Source organism: Lygodium microphyllum, chromosome 25 (assembly GCF_053477565.2).
Source record: "Lygodium microphyllum isolate KBCC chromosome 25, Lygodium_microphyllum_v1.1.10, whole genome shotgun sequence".
Taxonomy (NCBI): Eukaryota; Viridiplantae; Streptophyta; class Polypodiopsida; order Schizaeales; family Lygodiaceae; genus Lygodium; species Lygodium microphyllum.
This window is the reverse complement of record NC_141159.1, coordinates 106,802,519-106,822,174: the sequence shown is the minus strand read 5'-3', so window position 1 is coordinate 106,822,174 and position 19,656 is coordinate 106,802,519. Positions and strand designations below refer to the sequence as shown.

Genomic DNA, 19,656 nt, shown 5'->3' with positions numbered 1-19,656 from the left:
GAAATATAAAAGAGAGGAGTTTGTTCTCGTTTGTGTTATATGTTTAGCAGTGCATCAAAGGGCCAATCCCTACAATGTAGGAGAGTTGCAGTGGGGCTCCGTCGGTGGAGCGCCTCCTATGTGTGTGATCATGGCATTGCCAATAAGTATGGGATCTCCCTCTGAGGAGTTTAAGGGAAACGTTGGACTATAAACTATAAATGCATGAATTAAGCTTTAGGGTAGTTTGTCCTTCAGCATTGGATTGACGCTCTTGGTCCACGAGGCCGTGAGGGTGTTTGTGTGTCATGAGCATGAGGTCCGGCTAGTGCTATAGCCAGTGCCTGCATATTTCAGGTCCCATCACTCCATATATCTTCAATCACTCAAGGGGATATCGAACCCCCTCCCTCCCTCCTCCAACTTATATGTCATTAGTGAAAAGGGGGATGACCTGCCTTCCACACCTTTTAAGGGTAGAGGTGGTGCCCAATCCACTCTGTGGGATTTTGGGCACATGTAAGAACTTGGAGAGGCTCTGGTCCCCCCAATGTATATTTGATATCATTAAAGTGGAGGGACTCTAGGCCCCCCAACAAATATGATCAAATAAAAGGGGGTGACCATGGGATTTGCCTCCCTTCTATACATTGCAAGGGCTAGGGGTTGCTAAAGCTCCCCACAAGCCTCTCCACATGTGTAGAAACTTGGGAGGCTCCAACTTTTCCCCCCTCCCCCAAATTGTATATGTGATCAAATTATGGGGACCCTATGGTCAAACCTCCCTTCCACACATTGTAAGAGTTGGAGGTGTACTAATACCCCCCCTTCCACACATTAACACCTTGGGGGGGCTTTCATCTCCCCCCCCCCCCCCCCCCCCCCCCCCCCCCTCAATTTTTTTTTTAAATATGTGATATAATTAAAGGGGAGTGGGGGCAAGGGGGGGTTTGGGTAAATGCTTCCTAGTATCATAAGGTTGCCTAAAAATGCAACTATATAGTAAGTAATAATTATTTGAGTTGTGCTTGGTTTGTGCTTCTACATGTGATTCCCTAGGCTTAGTGGTAAACCTCACACGTGCCATGTCACGAGAGTGTAATCTTGTGATGTGCCTCAATTTTGTATCTTTCTATTTCATGAATACAAAGGATCCCTAGGCTTAGTGGTGAACCCTCACATGTGCCATGTCACGAGAGTGTAATATTGAGATGTGCCTCAATGTTGTATCTTTCTATATCATAAATACAAAGGGTTCCTTTTTTATATATCTTGTGTGCCTTTTTGTTGTGCCATTTTTGTGTCTCATTGTAGATTACGATTGGAAGTCCCATGAAGGCATGTAATACTTGGAATTATGCAACTCTAGTGTAGAGTAAACTAGCTTGATACAGGAGTAAGCTCATAGATGCAAAGGAGATCCTAGCACAATGTGACACAATGACCTTGACATGATGTGACACAACATTGCATAATAACCCATGTCGATGGATATTTTTTGGCATGTTTCTTCAAAGTAATTGAATTTTAGGTGAGATTTTGTACTAAGGTACATATCTATGATATCATGGTTATTACACATCATTACTCACACTATTGCAATCTACAAGTATATGACTATACAATAGTAGTACTTCTAACCATTGATGTTGTCTGTGAGAAATGTGGGATCTAGAGCATGGCAGTGAGTTATGGTGGATGAAAGAAGAAGTGTGGACTCATGATGAAGAAGATAAAGACACTGTTTGTTACACAAGTGAATTATGTTCCAAGATTGAGACTTGGACTCATAAAGACAATCTTGTGTATGTGGACAATGACATTGACACTTCACTGAAATGAAAAGAGTACTATCATTGCATTAAGAAAAGGAAGCAAGTACAATGCTTTATAGGAAAGTAGGAAACTGCAGTAGGCACCATTGTGCATATGGGATAGGTTAGCCTGCATATCCTTGACCCTGAAGCTCCATACAAAGAGGCTGTTTAGTGAGTGTGATTGGTGATTCTCAACACTCCTCCTCAATCACAACTAGAAAAGGCACAAAGTGTGTAGAGGCTATAATGAGAACCACCTGCAAAGTGTGGGCACACCACAAACATGGTAGACACCAGAGGCTGTTGCAGAAAAGGCTAAGTGTGGGCACCAAAACATGATGGACATCCAGAGGCTGTAACAGGGGCCTCACAAAGTGTACAGGGACTATAATGCCAAGTTACATGAGGAGTTTACAAAGCTTATGGCAGGAAGCATTAGGGCAAGAAAAATACAAGGCTTTTAAAACAGTCTATCAGAGTTATGAGAGTAGAAAGACTGATGAGTCTTGTCCTTCTGATCCTGGTGGTCTTCATCTTGATCTTCTTCTTCCTTTGCTCCATTTTCTTCTTCTTCTTTGACTGCGACTAGATAGGCCTTTTGGGATCTCTTTTTTGCGTGGCAGAACTTCTCGGTGTGTCCGGTCCTTTTGCAGAAGTCACAGAAGAGCTGATCCTTCTTGCCTTTGTACCTGTTGCCAACATATAATGCATGCTCATCTCTAGAGGTACTTGGTTCTTCCTTAGTTTTTAGCTTATTTTCCTCTTCTAACAGTGATGTCTAGATATCAACAAGTTCAGGATTTGGCATGTTGATTAAAGTTGTTGATACATTATTATATTCAGGAGGCAAACTCTTAAGTAGAACACCGATGCAAACATCTTCATCCATTTTAATGTTGATTCCTGCAAGTTGGGTTAGGAGTTCTTCCATGTAATTGAGACGTGTGGCAAGTGATGTGCTAGAATTCATTTCAAGCTTGAAGAACTCACTGCAGGAGACCATACTTTGATGATTTAGATTGTGCACCAAACAAGGTGTCAAGTCTTTTCCATGTATCCTGTGAGGTCTCATAGTTATCCACATGATGGATATAACTGTTGTCTAGCTCCAGTTTGATAATGGCCTGGGCTCTGTCATCATTCTTTTGCCAAGTAGTTGCAAGGTCCGCATCCCGAGGTTTCTTCTCTTTGCTATTTGTGATGGCCCAGAGACCCTTTTTCATCAAGATGAGCTTGATGCGGGTTTGCCAGGTGTGAAACTCGACTCCTTTGAATCGAGCATTTGGAGAGTCTTTTCCCATGTTGAGGTTTCAAGATCAGCAGCAAATCAACACCAGAATTCTGAGATTTTATTAGTAGAAGAGCAGAATGCAGTGTGTCAAGGGACACAGTTAGTGACAGTGTGAAAACACACTATGTCAGTGTTGATGTTGAGCTTGATTCTTCTTGTTCGGGATCGTTCGGTCGCTCTTCAATCTCCTCAAGTCCTTCCCCTCCTTGATTTGATGCTGGGTTAATGGATTAGAGTGACAGAGGCTTGGGTTGAGTGTTAGGAGTGAGAAAAAACTGAGGAAAAAAAAATTGAGAAATTTTGGCTATGGTGAAATTAGGGTTTCTGAGACAGGGGCCTGGTTTTTCTAAGATTGCAGGAGCTATACTTGATCATTTTCAAAAATTTTTACATGCCTAGGAAGCTGACTTCATGGGCTATCGAAACCCTATGAAAATCGTCCAGATCGTGGACTATATGACGCGGCAGGCAGCTCGATCAGATTCAGCGCAGTTCAGGACAGCGATGACGAATTTGTGCAATGCCAGGGCTGTAGATCACCAATGTGGTTGTTTGTTGTGCCAAGAGGGAGCGCCCTGAGTGAAGGAAGATATGTCTAGAAGGAAGTTGCTGAAGATATGCCCTAGAGAGAGAGATATGAAGGATCCATGGAGGGTATGTCCTGCAGGTAACAGTTGAAGACTATGGCAGTGACTGGGAATTTTCACAATGCTGAGCTCCAGATGGTCAAATGTCCTGGATTGATGTGATACAGGGAAGCTTTATGAGTTGGGAATACTTTTCCAGAAGGAAGCTCCAAGAGATTTGACATGTGGAGTGAGATATAAGCAGCTCAATCTGACAGGGTGCTGCTCGCTATGGCTACCATGGAAGCTTCACTAAGGATAGAGTTGGGAGATGAAGTCATGAGCTGACATTGAGCTAGATTGAGGTTGAGAGGAATCAAGAGAGGCTGGAGAAGCAATGCCATACCCAACTGGGCTCTGATACCATGTGAGAAATGCGGGATCTAGATCATGGCAATGAGTTATGGTGGATGAAAGAAGAAGTGTGGACTCATGATGAAGAAGATAAAGACACTGTTTGTTACACAAGTGAATTAGGTTCCAAGATTGAGACTTGGACTCATAAACACAATCTTGTGTATGTGGACAATGACATTGAAACTTCACTGAAATGAAAAGAGTACTATCATTGCATTAAGAAAAGGAAGCAAGTACAATGCTTTATAGGAAAGTAGGAAACCGCAGTAGGCACCATTGTGCATACGGGATAGGTTAGCCTGCATATCCTTGACCCTGAAGCTCCATACAAAGAGGCTGTTTAGTGAGTGCGATTGCTGATTCTCAACATTCTCCAGATGTGAGGAACACTATAGATAAGAGTATACTGAACAAGTTTAAGTTACAACACACACACACACACACACGCACACACACACACACACACACACACACACACACACACACACACACACACACACACACACACACACACACACACACACACACACACACACACACACACACACACACACACACACACACACACACACACACACACACACACACACACACATGTATACATGCATACATACACACATGCACATGCATACACATGCATACATACCATTCAAAAGTAAATGTGCCAACAAAGCTGAGAGAGATCCATGATGTGGTAGAGATGCATAGAATACCATTCAAAATGATGATTTGGAGAGAGATGAAACTATAGAAGGATACTTCATTTGAAGAAGAAGACTAGCTACATTATTTCCTTAAGATTACATGTAAGAAAAAGGAGCAAACATGGCTCAAATAGATGAAATATGGAAGATACTCAAGGAGTTGGAGAAGACTCACAAAGGACTTGGACTGTTGTGCAATTTGAAAGAGAAGGCTGAACAGATAGAAGATGACTTGGAGGAGGTCGACGACTAATTCATCATGGTGTTAGAGAGAGCCAAGTTGTGGCAAGTCAAGATGATCTAAGACCTTGACATGGAGGTTTAAGGATACATTATGCTAAACTGGGACTAGGATACTTCTTGTGGATCTAAAGAAGAAAAAGAGCAAGTTGGTGAAGCAAATGAGAGGCGAAAGAGTCAAAGAGTTGAAGAGTGGAATGAAGCTAGCAAAAGAATATCAAAGATCCAAGAAAAGCTAAAAGAGAGTCAAGAGAAGAAAATGGTGACATGCGAAGATGAGTTTTGGTTAGATGAAGAAGAGAAGAAGAATATGTTTAGTAGCCAATAGCCAACTATTATCGTCAAGACTATTATCAAGGAGTAGAAGAGCTAGAAGGAGGCTACCAATACCCCATTGAATACTACCCAAAAGAATGAGAATACCACTACCCTAAAGATTACTCCATTGATTACCTTGAAGAAGAATACTTCTACAATGACTGCTAGCATGAAGGAGGAGAGTTCTACCGCAAAGAATGCTAACCCATAGAAGAAGCCAAGGAAGTACAAGAAGAAGAAGGAAAGATTGAGTACCACATGAAAGGAGAAGAATGGAGGATGGATGTGAGTCCAAAGATAGATGAAATCATGAAGGAGTTAGGCTCTCATTAGGCTACAAGAAGGAAGATGAAGATAGGTGGACATGTGAGAAGGATGAACCCTTTTACCTCAGGGGGGTCACTCATGAATATATGTATATATAACGTGAGTTCAAAAAAATGAGTTTTTAAAATACCATTTTTATACATTTTTTACATACAGGAGGGTGTCATATAAAGGGGTTACTTACAGATTGAATAGAAAAGGGTTGTGTTTTATTCAAATTCACACATTAGGATATTTATAAATAAGCCATGAACGCATGTTATATAGAGAGTATATATATAGTGAACCCCCCGAGCCTTTTACCCCCATGTCACAGCCTTTCTTGAAGATGACCATGTGTTAGAGGATATATAATTTGAGAAGGCATAGGATACTTGTGACTAAATGAGGCTAGAGATACCTCTACTTGTTAAGACTGAGGGTGAGGCCACGATGTCACCATCCTTTGAGGCACGGGCAGACTTTGATGATGAAGTTAATGATGAGGAAGTAGATAAGGAGATAGACTTGGAAGATGAGTATGGAAGGGTGAAAGCACCTTAGATGGGGCATCCTCTACATGGAGCTGACACTTTAACCTCAGATGATGAGATCAGTGAAAAAGAAGAAGTGAACAGAGAAGAGTTAGAAAAAGAAGAGTCATGCAAAGGAGAAGACAAGGGAGAGGCTGAGCTCAACCATAATCTTGAAACAGCTTGGTCCCAACAGCACAAAGAAGAAGAGGAGGGAGAGGATGAGCTCGATCCTGATCTTAGAACACCTCTTCCCTGACAACTCAAACCTCAACAAGCAACCAAACCCCAACAAGTTCAATGATGATAGGTACAAAAAGAGTTCAAGGAGAGAATCATGAGAATAAGTGAAGAGACAGAAGAGGATGATAGGAAATAAGAAGAGAAAGGTTTGTTAGATGGAGCTATAGATAAGATAGAAGAATAGATATGGAACAGCAAGTAGAGCTAGCTAGGAAGAAGATGGAAGAGAAAGAAAAGATAGAGCATGATGAGAAGAAACAAGTAGAGGAAAATAAGATGAAGAAAGTTAGGAAGAAGAATAAGAAAGTAGAAAGAGATGGAGGATCCAACATAGTTGAGAGAGTGTGGAGAGCTAGAAATCCCAAGAAAGACGATGAGAAGCAAAAGGAAGTTGAGTTAGAAATTGCACAAGACAAGTTAGGTCTAGGCATAAAGGCCAAAGAAGAGAACATAGAAGATGAGTTAGATTTTGACAAGAAGAGGAGAGTAAAAGATAGATCTAGGCAAAGAGAGGACTAAAAAGAAGAAGTAAAGATAAAGATAGAAGAGAATGCGAATGAGGAGAAGAAAAAAAGAAGGCAAAACCAAACACCGAGAGATGGAGGTAGACTACTAAAGCTAAGATGAGAGACGAGAATGAGGATGCCTCCAAAACCCCCCAAGCTAAGCTTGTGGGCTAAGGATGAAAAAACCCCCACTTTCGATCCAAGCCCATATCCCATCCTAGCCAAATCGGATTAAAGTAGGAACCAAGTGCACTTAAGTAATGAAATCTTTGGCTATGCCTTTGAACTTGAGAAGGTGAATCCTAGTTAACTTGGACAGAAGGAGTCCGAGGATGAAACCTAAAAAAGGAAGAGCATAAGAGAGTGCTTGCAATATGGTTGACTAAGATAACTTAGTGCCATGGAAGGGAACCTTGATAGCTGAACCTTGGAGAAAATGGATTAGCAAGGAGAAGAATAAAGCGTTACATGGGCTAGAAAAGCTGGCAATGGCGATGGAGAAGATCACAAGAGAGAAGCTTGAGGCCTTCTACATGCGCGTGGCAGTGCACACAGGACTATTGTAAAAGGCTCTTCCAATCGACCCATTGTTCCTTCCCTTTATTACAATCCTACCTAAACCTTCTCTATGATTATATAAGTGATATGTGATGTGATATATAGAGCATATGAAAGCATGTTACTTTGATATATGATGTGATAGGTAAAAGAATTTGGGCATGGGCATTGTAGGGGGGCCTTAGGCCCCCTTAAAAAAATTTCGAATCGTGGAGGGGGGCTATTTTCACCAAACGGCATGACGCCAGGATGCTACCCCCCAAATCTACGACGATTTGCAATGGAGGCCATCTCAGGCTTGCCTGAGAGCAACCCCCCAATTTGATCTCAACAATGGATTCTTCCATTTTCTCGCTCCTTATTGCTCACCAGTTTGCTCATGCAATGGCTACCCGGTTGAAGAGCGTAGCATTCACTCTTTCTCTCTCCTCCTCTCTCCTCTAAGGAGCTGATCATACATAGAACATACGTAGAAAATCAAGAAGGGAGATGAAGGATGCTTGTCCAACGTGCACCGGATTGCTCCAAAATCGAAAGGAGGATGAGAAGCAATGTCCACTACTATTGGATAATCGATGGTGGGTCCGTTGGCCACCTGAAACCATTTCATAAAAACACACAACACGCAAATAAGCGGTATGCTCAATTTTTACAAAGAAAATTTCATTGTTTTGATTTTTGATGGCTTTAATGATGTGCGCATTGAAAGTAAATTTGTATGAATCATGTTTGAAGTATGCTTGAGGGTTGTACATGATAAAATGCAGAAACCATAGTCATACATAGTCGTAATTAATAATTTAAAACCCGAAATGCTTCATAAATGAGGGAAAATGAGGGTTTTTTCTGTTTTGGGTTGGGGAATGAAGTTCATATGGGATGAAAAAACTGAAAAAACCAGTGTTCACTCAATATGATCAGTGAAGTCACATAAATAAAAAATAAAACATTTTTATGAACAAATAAATGAGAAAAAATGGAAAAATTAGAGAAAATTTTAGTTTTTGCACCTAAAAATTTAGAAAAAAATAAATTTTATTTTTGTGAACTTATAACAAGATTGGAGCATGATGATTAAGCCTTTGTTAGCCTTTTTTCTATGTTAGAGTATGTTTTAATCAATTTTTGCATGAAAAACTACATAAAAATGAACGTTACACCTACCCAACGAATGCAAAACCTAGACAATAGGAGAGAAAAGGGATTATGAAAGTGAGTGTTCATTGAAAATGTTTTAAATTTTGATTTATTTGATTATGCATAGCATATAGGCCGACCACTATTTAAATTTAAGAGAGACTAGTAGCACGAGGAAACTCAGTGCTAGTCTCTAGCAACATCACAATTATGAGTAGCTTGGAAACCATTAAAGGATTGGTTGAGCACCTCACGCGGCTAGGTTTTTGAATCGTAAAATGTTTGAGTATGAGGTGTGTCATCCACAATTGCATTATGCATATCACATGATAACTCCTAGATGCATAGTAATTGATTGCCAATTACATGACCTATGCGGAGTTGTGAGAAAACCCAAACTGTAGGCTAGACGCTCGAATCCTTGGAAATTGTCAAGTGAGAAAATTTTCTATTCTAGAATGTTTGAAATATATAAGAGCGGATTGTGTTCATATGTGCTTTACATTAGAGCAGCGCATCATCTTGAGTCCAATCCCTGAGGTGTAAGAGAGCTACAGTGGGGCCACTCCATTTAGCCAGAGAATGCCTCCTTTATGTTTGTATCACGATGGTGTACTACACAGAGATGTGGAAAATCTCCCCCTGAGGATTAAGGAAGGGAAATTTTCACTACAAATGCAATATCTGCATCAGTGCTTAGGGCAATGTGTTCCTTAGACACTCCTGGTCGTGAGGTCATGTGGGGTTATCTTGTGAGTGTTATGGAGGCCCGGCTAGTGTTTATAGCTAGTGTCAGGCCTGTTCTAGGTCCCAACACACTCGTCAAGTAATTCATCTCCATATTTGTGAGTTGTATGCTGGAAAATTTCACAGGATAATTGAGATGATATTTGCCAGGTTGGCACAAAAGAGCTCCCATGGTGAACTTTAACGCATCAATGTGCATGTGGAATGCTATGTTCCAATCTGGGGCTTGTAGGATTGGTGTGATCATAAGAGCCTTCTTTAGTTTCTCATAACCACATTAGCATTCCTCGATCCATCCAAATACAATCAGTAACTTGTAAAGGGGTCTAGCAATCAATACATAGTTTAGAACAAATTGCTAATAGTACCCTGTGTGTCCCTAGAAGCACTGAACTCCCTTATAGTTTGTGGGTGGTGGCAAATAGACAATGGCCTTGAATTTGGAGAAGTCGATGGCAAATAGACAATGGCCCTGACTTTGGATAAGTCAATGGCAATGTCATTCTTAGACACCACGTGCCCTAGGATAGATCCATGTTTTACTGAGAACTAGCACTTCAAGGGGTTCAAGGAGAGATTATACGATCTACACACACTACTCAAAGACTGCACAAATTTTATCTAGTGTTCCCTCCAACTAGAGTGGACACATAGATCATCAACAAATACCTCCAATTCTTGTCTAAATATATCTTTGAACATGACACATATGAGGCATTGAAAGATAGGTGGTGTGTTTTTAGCCCAAATGGCATGACCATATAAGAAAATATGCCCCATTCGATCACAAATATTATCTTATGTCTATCATCAGGGTGTACCTGCACCTAGTTGTAGCATGTGAAGCTATCCAGGAAACTGTAAGCTTCCTTTTATGCTACTATTTTGAGCATGTGCTCTGTGTTGTCAAGAATTGCGTGATGGGGGGATGTGCTTGAGCTACTACGCCAAATACACACTGAATACACAAGAGGAAGCTCACTCAAGAACACAAGAAGAGAGATGGAGGCCAAAACGTTTTCTTTATGGTTTCTTCTTCCTCTTCCACACACTATACAATGTACACAAAGTATAGATAAGATACAACATAAAGGAAAGTGGCCTTCTAAGTCAAACAGTGCATAACTGACTACACTAATCGATTGGCACTATATCTTTGCCAGCTGTAGGTAGGTGTAACAAACTAAATATAATAAGTTATAAGTCAGTGGCCATATGAGTATTGTAATGACCCCCAACGTTCTAAGTGTAGATGTGCAAACTCATCTAGCCAGGCGGTCCATCATCAATGTCCACACGTGTTGAGCTTGCCATCTTAACACTCCCCCTCAAGCTCAACTCTATCTCTGCAACTCTAAGTAAGCTTCGAAACTTTCAAAGCTTCTTTGCACCCAATGCCTTTGTGAAAATGTCAGCTATCTGATCTTGTGTGCTGACATATACCAAGTCAATCTCTTCTACAAGTACCTTCTCTCTCACAAAGTGGTAGTGCACCTCAATGTGTTTTGTCCTAGCATCGAACATTGAATTCCCAGCTAGCTGTATGCTGCTCATGTTGTCACAATGAATGACAACTGGGCCATCTCCCTGCATGTCCAAATCACCTAATAACTTTTGCAACCATACCATCTCAAGTGCTGCCATAGCAGCACCTTTGTACTCAGCCTCTATGCTCAATAAAGCAACTATAGGTTGCTTTTTGCTGCTCCATGTAACTACTGCACTACCAAGGGAAAACATGAATCCACTTGTAGATCTTCTGTCTAAGATGCTACTAGCCCAATCTGCATCTATTTATCCACCGGATCACTCAATGGAGCCTTTGCATTACTATGAGCTCTCTGTACACTTGGTGTCCTAACTGAAGGAATGCCAAGCTCATCATCCAAACTCTCTGAACCACTAGAATCTCCATCAAATCCCAAATGATTGGTAGATGCATCATTAACATCTAGCACTTTCTTTTTTCCTTTGTCCTTCCCTGCAACACTTATAGATCCACCTGAAGATATGGGACTACTCCTTAGTCTCCCAGACCAAGGGCTCATTGTAGGTATAGTACCAAATGATGTTTCTAGTCCACTAAGACTCTGTGATTCTTGTTTTTCTTTTTGCACATAGCTGTCCTGATCATTATCATCGTCTAATACATCACTAGTAGGTGCATATCAACTGCCCATCTCATCAAAGATAATATCCCTATTCACTCTGAACTCACCTGTGATGACAAGGTTATAACAACGATACCATTTCTGCTCTAAAGAGTACCAAATAAAAATACATTTTTCAGCCTTTGGATCAAGCTTCTTTCGTAGCTCATCTGGCACATGAACATATGTAACACATCCAAATACCTTCAAGTGCGATAAATCGGGCTTCTTGCTAGTAAAGCACTCTTGAGGAGTCATCCCATGGACTACAACTGTGGGAGTTTTGTTCATAAGACAACAGTATGGACAGCATCAAATAAAAAATGTTTGGGTATATTCTTTTTAGCCATTAATACCCGTGCAACTTCTGCAATATGCATGTTTTTTCTTTTTACAACACCATTTTGTTGTGGGGTATACCTGCAAGTAAATTTCCTCTTTATCCCATGAGTCCTCAAGAAGCCACTGAACTCATTAGAGAGGTACTCTTCCCCTCCATCTAATCTCAAGCACTTCACTTTTAAACCTGTTTTTGTTTCAATAGCTGCCTTAAAAGATTTGAAGTACTCAAACACATCACTCTTTTCCTTCATGAAGTATATCCATAGCTTCCTTGAATAGTCATCAATAAATGTGACAAAGTATTTGTTGCTACCAAGAGATACATTTTGTGTAGGTCCCCAAACATTTGTATGTACTACATCAAGTATATTTCTGCTCACTTCTCTATCATGTGAGAAGGGTTGTCTCGCATGCTTACCAAACTTGCATGCTTCACAGACTTTATACAATTCTGCAACTCTAAAATAAGGCAACCCTATAACCAGTCCTCTAGATTGCATTAATTTCAGCCTTTGCACATTTGCATGTCCAATACATTTATTCCATATTTCAATATCTGCAAAACTACTCCTTTTCCTTTAGCATACATAGCAGCATCCATTGCAGGAATTCCAACATCTAAAGTGAACATTTGGTCAACTCTACTTCCTTTTGCAACCAACCTCCACTTATCATTAAAGTCTTCTACAAAACAACCTTTTGCATTGAATCGGACCTGCAATCCCTGCTCTACCATTTGGCCATTAGATACTAGATTCTTTGTAATTGATGACACATGTAATACATCTGTCAGACTCTTTGTCTGGCCATTATACAAGGACAAGGGAACCTTTCCAATGTGTAAAATTGGGTGGTATGAATCATCAACCGTCTACACATAACCTGGGTTTTGTAAGTCCTGCATCTCTCCAAACCATTTAACATGATTGGTCATATGATTAGATGCACCTGAATCAACATACCATACATCATCATGTGTCCCTTTCCTGTAACTGCATTCATCGTATGCTGCATAATAAACAGACGCTCATTTTTGTCTTCATTCTGTCGTGAAGATGATGCATAGTTTCCTTGCTGCAATTGTTACCGTGTTTCTGCAGCACAAAGGAGCGGGAAATAGAAAAAAAGGCACAGGATAAAAGCAGAAAAAGGTGCCTTGACCGGTAGCCGATCCCTGAAAAATTTAAATGTTTGGCATTACCCTCAAAAAGCTTCAATGTCAGGCCAAGGCAATGAAAGAGAAAAAGGCGCACCATTAAAATGCAGAAGCGCCCCCGAATTTGTGTAAAAGAGTGCTAGGCTCGCTCCTGTGCAAAGTGTATGCATTAGTTGGGAATATGATAAATTAGAATGGTGGGAAATGGGAAAAAGGTCCTAGACTACAGTCAGCCATGTAAAAGAGGGAAAAGGGGATGACCGCCCAAAAGGTTTTAGGGTTTTGTATATAAAGTTGAAAAGTGAATGAGAAGCCCATTCTTTGGTGTGTGGCAAAAAGAGTCTTCTTCTTCCTCTCTTCTTCTCTCCTTCTTATTTGTGTGTGCTCTTGAGAGAGGGAGGGTGAGAGTGTGAGGGAGTGAGTGTGTGTGAGAGTGAGGGATCAAGAGGGTGAAGCTCTTCACCATCTCCTCTTCTCTTCTTCTCCTCTCTTCTCTTCTCTTCTCTTGCGCGTGCAGCTATGGAGGATGGAGCTTGGAGATGGAGGAGGCTTGAGGATGCTTGAGCTAGCATCACGAATCGTGGAGCTACCGGAGTGCAAGAGAGAGGAGGGTACTCGATCGAGCATCAAGGTAAGCTCACTACACTCGTAGGATCGACGGCGCGTCGGCTAGGTGAGAGATAGCCATTAGAGCTTGCTTGGAATGCTTGAAACAATAAGCAGTCCATGGGTCTTGGTGGTTGAGCAAAAGCTCCCACATTTTGGTTCCATTGCCGGGACCAACGGATTGAAGCTTGATCACTTGTGTGCCTCATATCGAGCATCGAAGTAGGGTACTCATCCCCGAAACGGAGCTTGAAATAGGTAGGAAGTGGGGTGTTTTTAATCTTCAAAACAAGTAGGTATTTTGGGATATTTTGGTTGGTTGATGATTGGAAAGCATGGAGGATCTATTTCAGTTTTTTTGCCTTCAATTTTCGTTGCATTTAGCGTAGGTTAGAGTTAGGAAATCGAACCGGAAACGGGTAGGGTTTACTGTTTCAAAACAGGGCAAAACAAGGAAAAATCGTGCAAAATACGCAAAATGCTCGCTAATGAGGTCTAAGATCGACAAGAGAGTGATTGGGGGTGTCAATGCCACATTTGGAAAGGCATATAAGAGCCAAGAGGCCAAAAGAGAGCTCATTTGTGCCATTTCAGTGAGAGAGAGAGAGAGAGAGAGAGAGCTAGAGAGCCCCAGCCCGTGTGATTGGATCGCATAACCGACGCACTCACCGACTTGTTCAGGTATATAAATCCCTTCCTCTATCCCCCTAGATAGGATCTGGAGGGTTGTGCTTGGTATGATTGCGTAAATCCCAAGAATTGAGTGAGATCGACATCACGCTGGTTCCGTCGTGCCGCGTTCAGCCGTCCGAGTGGTTGCTTCTGGGCCGAGTCCCAAAATCAGCCCTTGGCCCCTTATCATTCGGCCACTCGGCCCGAAACCCTAGTTAGCCCTCGGACCACCGTCTGAGGCAATTGTCCGAGTCAACCCACTCGGCTGTCCGAGTCAAAGCTCTTTGCCACGTGGCACATTTGCCATTCGGCCTGTCCGAGCGACCCGTCCGAGCCCCAAATTTGGAGATTCGGCCACACCCGGGATTCGGCCCTCGGCCAAGTGCCATTCGGCCCGTTCAAATTACCCTGTCCGAACCTGCCATTCAGCCCGTCCGAATAAAAACTGTCCGAGTCAAATCTGAAGATTCAGCCCTTGACCCCGCGCCTCGGCTCGTCCGAGTAACCCACTTAGCCCTGCAATTCGAACCAGTTGGTCCGAGTGCAACTTTTTGTCAAATCTGTTAGAAATTTGACCCAACTCGGAAAATATGCATTAGCGCAACTTGTCGAAACCCTTCGGGCGCTCAGAACTTGATTCTGGCACATGTGATAAGAGAAATGGTAGTACACGGCCACTTAGCGATTAGCAATAGACAGTTGAGGGACCCAAGAACTCAGATGCGAGCCGCTGAACCGTAAAACCTGATCGGCACAAAGCGAACAAGGCAATGTACAAGGAAACCCTAAACCTTGACTAAGCGGCCAGAAAATGGACCTGCAAGCCTATTAGGCCTAAAATGAGCGAGAGTGAGTAGGACGCCGGGGAATTGCTTGCGGCACTCACATTGCATTTCCGCACTTGAAGTACACTTAAGAAAGCTGAAAGCCTGATTGGGCACAAGTGCACGAGGAACAACACACTCATCGAGTAACCATAAATTGAGGTTTGTATTCAATAATCAAAGGAACTCACTAAGATAAATCGCTCAAGGAACCCACCAATAGGATAGGACCCAAGACATAGACAAATACGCGAAGCGCAGGGTAGAACCAAGCAAGGAGCGCTAACGACTAGGATCCATCATGACTATTCAACCTAATCGACAGCACAGCGGGGCGCAAGAATTCGACCATGACGGAAGAAAGCTCAGACCATTGGTCTAATGAGGAGCTTGATTTGAGTGTATTCCTAGATGCTGTACAGTAGATGGTGAGTAGTTACGACGCGCACACCCGGTACGAGCACCGCGAAAGGATAGCAGATGCAATCATTGCAGATCTAGAGGAGGAGAGAAGGCTAGCCCGCAAGGCATTGCAGGGCATAGCTGATTATAATAGGGATCAATAGGCTAGGAGCCAAAGGCAAAGCATGGAGTTGCATGAGGTGCAACTTGGCTGGCCGAAACCAAACAGACCATGAGAGAGCGTTAGAGGGAGACTTAACACTGAGTGAGCTCCTCATGAAATGACTACTTGATAACACCGCAGTAGAGTAGAGTGCCACCGCACTAGCAACATCTCTGCTTGCAGGATTAGGGGCAAACTAGAGCTCAAAGAGCCAAGCCAAAATACCGATTGTTTCCAAGCAACTCGACAAGTACCAACCGCATGACGATCTATACAGCTTTGTTGAGCAGTTTGAGCAAGTCTGCGAAGCCAACGACCTCAACGACCAGACTCAACGTTTGCAAGCATTCAGGCTTTGCTTAGGAAATAAGGGTAGGAAGTGGTATACAAGCCTAGATGCCGTGGAATGAGCCAACTTCAATAATCTCAAGGATCTTTTCATCAAGAGGTTTGCCAAGCCCGGATACTCCGATAACCTACTAGTACACTTGATGAATGTCAAGCAGAAAGAAAAGGAGGACATCCATGACTACGTGACCCATGTGAGAAGTCTCTTTAAGAGAATCCCTCTAGGCAAGCGACCGACTAACAGAGCAGTTTCAACTGTATTCATTAGCAAAATTAGAGACGAGGGGTTATACAAGGCATTGGTAGGCAATTCAAGCTTGAAGCGGGATGTGGTGGCTAGAGTTTTTGAGGAAGCCATCAAAGTCGATGACCAGCTGAAAGAGCGGAGCTCTAGGAGATCAAATCTAGAAGAGACCAACCCACAAAGCTTAGAGAGAATGTCAGCCTCTAGTGAGCGGTCAAAGCCATCATCCCAAGATAAGGGGAAGGTCACCAAAACAGACCAAGGCTTGGCTGAGGTCAAGATGGAATTAGCCAAGATACAAGACATGTTGAGATGACCAACACGCCCGCACATCCAGTGCGTGTACCATGGCGGAAACCACTTGTCAGTCGAGTGTCAAGACCCTAGGTCAAGACCTTGCGCTAATTGCGGTAGGTTCGGTCACGATATTGCACATTGCAAACTACCACGAAGACTTCCATACTCTCAACCCTATGGCTAGCCTTATCTAGCTAATAGGCCACAACCATTCTTCGAAAGGGGAGCCCCATTGGCTCTACTCGTGCCTAACGATATGAAACCAGCTGTCCCTAGAATGGACATAAATCCTACAGGCATCCCTAGACCGCCTGGTCCTTATGTGACCCACCCACTGAGCGACGCTCCAGTACACTACGTGGAGGAGCCGAATAAGGAAGAGGCCTACATATACCCTTACATCTCGCATGAAGATGAGGGAAACACAATCCTCATGGATTATCGACCCATGTCGGTGATGGCGTTAGGACGGGGATAGGGTAGAGGCCTAGGAGGGCAGCCACAGGATCCAGTCACTTGTTGGACTTGCGGACACCCCGGTCATGTCTCATCACGCTGCCCTAAAAGAGAGCAGCAAAACAGGAACTAGGCTGACCAAAGGTGCGCAGAGTGCGAAATCACCCATCTTTTCATTGACTGCCCAAAGCGGAAGCCGTCCTCTAGCTCAGCTAATTTGCCATCCGTCCCATTGGGGCTGTTTGGTGTCGAAAACCCTGACGGGGAGGCCACACCAATCCCCTTGTGAGTTATGACCCAAGCCCAAACAAAGCAGGCCGGCATCTCTCTGCCACGACCTAGCAATCTTGACGCAACCTCAATAGGAAAGAAAAGTCGCAGGCAAAAAAAGAAGAGATCGGAAGCTAATGTAGCATTAAAGACCAAGAGTGCTACGTCTTTACCTACTGGGAAGAAAGTCTCAGACGCGGAGGCAGAGACTTCAGCCCCTAAGACAGTTGAAAAGGGAAGCGCTAAGATAGGGGAATACCCGCATCTAAAGCGACAATTAGAGGCCATAGAAAAGGTGAAGGAATGGGTGAGGGAGGCTCAACAGCATCTCAAAGATGATGAACCCATCATAGAGGACGAGATCGATGATCTCTCTAGCATGAGCATGCCAATGTCACTGCCTCAACCTAAGGCAACCGAAGCCACTATGCCACAAGCAGTGCCGCTGAGACCAAGCCTAGACGCAACAGAGCCGCAGATCAGCCGCAGCCATTGGCTCGGATAGTCTAGGCTACAAGAAGAACGAGTATCTAATGACCTCTTGACCACGCTAGTGACCACTCCTGTAACACTTAGCCTGGGGGATCTGCTTAAGCAGCACCCTGCCCTATGGCAAGACCTTAAGCAGTGGGTCGAGGGATCGCAAGAGCAGGTCACAGTAGACCCTCGAGACCAGGATGCAGAAACACAATTGCCAAGCCTGACGCTGCACTCCATGCCTAAATCCTTGCACGTCAACACCTTTTGGGAAGGCTCTGAGATGCACGCAGTCCTGTCGGTCCTAGCTCTGGGTGACACAACAAGGAAGGGAATCGTAGACACGGGAGCCGAGGTTAGTGTGCTTAGCCACGCAGTGCTGCAGACTTGGGAAAACTTGCCTGTCAAAGCTGCTCGGTTTAATGTTACGCTAGCAAACGGTATGAGAGTGAAGCCATTCGGGGTCCTGAAGAATTAAAGGTCGCAGGTGTCTAGTTCTCTGTCAACTTTATAGTCATGAAGGGAGTGGACTATGATGTCCTATTAGGCCGACCCTGGATGTGCAATGCTAGAGTCATTGAAGATTGGGGTAACGGCTTGATCTTCCTTGGCAATAGAACTGACACCGTAAGAGTAGAGATGGACACTTGGAACGCCTCATCAGTCGACCTAGACGCCATCTCTGCTTTGCTCAAAGGGAACACTCAGGTTAGGAAGCCCTATGGATCCTTGACCAAGTATATCCCATGCCCAGAGGATGAGCGGGATTGGATGCACGCACTCGCTACAATTGACCTGCCATACTCAGACCATGAGGCATATGAGCAGGCCATCAAAATGATCGGCAAGACAAACGAAGCACTCTCTACACGAGTCTACATGATGGCAGCAAGCCTCCATGGAAGGCCTAAGCCTATTACCTTCCAAGTGCCATCCAACAAAAGGGAACTCCAGGGGGTACTGGAATACCTAACGGACCAGCTAGCTGGCAACCCAGCCACCAACTTCAAACCACTCCAGGACCTCTTAGAGGATTCCAAGTGGCAATGGACCAGGGTGCACGAGCTGAACCTCATGTATAACTGGGCCATGGTTCCTGACCAATGACACTGGGCATACCAAGCCCTAAGAGATGATGAGCAGTTGAATGACAAAGATTCCTGCGATGAATACAAAGACTGCCAATCCTTCAGTGATGAGAGAAAGGGTGAAGTGGATACCATAGAGTATGGCACTGAAGGACAAGAAATTGAGCAGATACGAGTAGACGCCAAGCCGCAGAAAAGGCAGGCCCTTAGACTGGAGCAAGGAGTTATACGCATGAAATGTGATCGTGCATGGTTAGAATGTATAGGATCCATAGACCTTGAGCAAGTAGGCCTAGCCCAATCAGGAACGACATCAATACTTAGAACCGAATCGCCATCCGAATTGTGGCCACTAGGGGAGACCACCTCTTCTAGCGAAGATGGAGGATTTGACTTTGAATTGAGAGTTACTTCGGATAGCGACCCAGAGATCCCTAGGCTGCCCATGACAAGACACACCAAGGGGGACTTACCCGTCCACCTGAGGCACGAACGGTTAGGGAAAGATGGGCCAAAGCACCCCAGGGATGCACGATCAGAAGAACGGTGGAAGCCGCAGGATCTCCCTAAACGCTTCACTAAATTCAAAAAAGGGGATAGGATAGTGGTTCTGCTAGGTGCCAAGCATCAAGGTAGATGAGCGAACCAATTGAAGGACTAGCCAAGGTCAAGGAGGTAAACCTAGCTCTGGAATGGGAGATACCCCGACCAGTCTTCATCGCCGATGACTTGACTGGTGAAGAAGAGTTGAGTCTTGTCGCTCTCTTGCGGGAGTACATAGACGTATTTGCTTGGTCCT

The 19,656-nt window shown here is 43.6% G+C and overlaps 1 pseudogene; it reads left to right on the top strand.

Annotated features, from left to right (window-relative positions):
- The window catches only part of LOC148014591 (GPN-loop GTPase QQT1-like), a 59,282-nt pseudogene extending 53,080 nt beyond the window's left edge, over positions 1–6,202 (top strand).
- Positions 6,203–19,656: the final 13,454 nt, after the last annotated feature.